We start from the raw sequence: 2402 nt of genomic DNA, 5'->3' as shown, positions 1-2402 counted from the left end.
GCAAATTTAATTGGGGAAACATTGCCAAGAAATTTAATGCACAAAAAGAATGTAATGTGACTGGAAAACAAGTGCAAAATCATTATTCAGATTTGAAAGAAAGATACAAGGGTTGGGAGGAATTGCAAGGTTTATCTGGCATATCATTCAATCCTATTACTAAAAAAGTTGCTGTAGATGAGAAGTCTTTGGAGAGATATGACGCATTCATAGAGGTAAAATTATTATTAACTCATCTTAAAATTACCTCCAATTTGATATATTATTAGTTAAATCTAAATTTAAGTTATAATTTGTTTTATACAGCGGAATGCAAAGTATGGGCTAAAAATAATCAGAGGAGAATTGGCTAACATTGATGAAATGAGCAAACTATTTGATGGAAAATTTGCGCATGGGGTGGGTGGTTGTTTTTCTCCCAAGAATGGCAAAAGGGCCATCTTACTTGAGTAGGCAAATTGAGGATCTTACTAATGATGAAACATCTCAAGACAATGAAGTTTCAGGTGATGATAAATTTAAAGAAACCATGTTTGATGATGAGCATAAAGCTCCACCAACTTTAGTTGACCAAAAAGTTTTTGTGGGAACCTCACGTAAACGAAAGGTTGAAGAACCCATTAGTCCAGAAGAACGTAAGAGAAGGGAAACTAGTTTTGATAGAGTTATCGCACTATTGTCCGGAACTGGTGTTGGTTCTTCAAGTAAGCAGCCTTCTACAGCTGAGATGGTTAGTGATGAATTGACTAGAATGAAAGTTGCAGAAGAATCGGGTGACGCGTACTTTGTCTCCGCTGTCAGATATTTAAGTGATGAAACACGTGCCAAGATATTCCTATCCCTTAAAAATGATAATCAAAAGTGGATCTATCTAAGAGTGATGGACGTAGATCCCTTGTTCACTCGCCTTTACTAGTTTGTTTTAGAAGCACTTTGTAGTTTCAAGTTTGTGTGTTTGAACCTTTCATTTTCAGGTGTTTGAACTTTTCATTTTCATATGTTTGAACTTTGTGGTTAAGATATTTGAACTTTAATATCGAAATAATTGAACTTGATATAATTGTGTTTTAATTGTTCTAGTGTAGAATGGATAATGTTAGACGTGCATCTATAATTATTGCATTAGAAGAATTGCGAAGATCACTTGTACCAAGTGATGCTAGTATACAACGAACATCATCAAGTAGGCGGCCTAGAAGAGAAAGAGGGGAAAGTGGAGCTGAATACATTCACAGGTTGTTGAATGAAAACGCTACATCATGTTTTGAACAACTACGACTTGATAGGGTAATGTTTCTACAACTTGTAGATTTGATGATTGAAAGGAATTTGTTAGTTGATGGTAAGTATATAAAAGTGGACGAACAAATAGGAATTTGTTTATACATATTGGCCAAAGGCTCTTCCTATCGTGATGTTCTTTGATAGATTCAAGCATTCCATATCTACAATATGTGTGTATTTTAAAAAAGTGTTGGATGCCTTGGTTATATTGTCACATGATATCATTAGACCACACCGCGATCTACTTGAGGTGCCTCCGGAGGTAGAAAATAACTCACTTTATTGGCCTTATTTCAAGGTAATATTGTACCTCGTGCATTTAGCTATTTTTTTATATTTTTTTACTGCCTTATGTCTTTGAGTTTTAACATCTCTATTACTACTATTTTTTAGGATGCTATTGGTGCCATAGATGGAACGCATATAGAAGCAGTTATTAGTGATCGTACTGGTACACCATTTCGAAATCGCAATGGTCGTAAAACCTGGAATGTTTTGGGTTGTTGTTCATTTGATAGGATTTTTACATTTATCAACGTGGGTTGGGAAGGGAGTGCCCATGATCTTACAGTATGGCGAGATTCTCTAACTGCCTCAAAATATGTTTTTCCTCATCCACCTGAAGGTAAGTATGTAATAACTAATTTTCTTTATTTGTTTATAGCTCATTATTTTGCGATTTTCACGCAATTTTTATTTTACTTTGTAGGTAAGTACTATTTGGTGGACTCCGGATATCTTAATACTATTGGATATCTGTCTCCTATTTGCGATCCCAACGTCGATCCCATTTGCTTAATTTAAGCACGGACCACCTATAGGAATGTTAGAACATTTCAATTACCGACATTCTTCATTAAGAATGAAAGTTGAATGTGCGTTTGGTCAATTGAAGAAAAGGTGGAAGGTCTTTGAAAACTATGCCCCAGATGTTACCAAAGTATCAGATGTCAATTATCGTTTCATGTTTCACACTTCATAATTTCATACGAATGCATAAGCTTGGTATCCCAATTGTACAACATGATGCAGTTATTGGGAGAACAGATACAAATTTGGATGATAAAGATCGAATGAGCCTTATGTCTAAAGTGAGAATGGATATAGCTAAAGCTATT

Source organism: Silene latifolia, chromosome X (genome assembly GCF_048544455.1).
Source record: "Silene latifolia isolate original U9 population chromosome X, ASM4854445v1, whole genome shotgun sequence".
NCBI classification, from domain to species: domain Eukaryota; kingdom Viridiplantae; phylum Streptophyta; class Magnoliopsida; order Caryophyllales; family Caryophyllaceae; genus Silene; species Silene latifolia.
The sequence above is the reverse complement of the archived record's forward strand: the minus strand, read 5'-3'. Positions refer to the sequence as shown.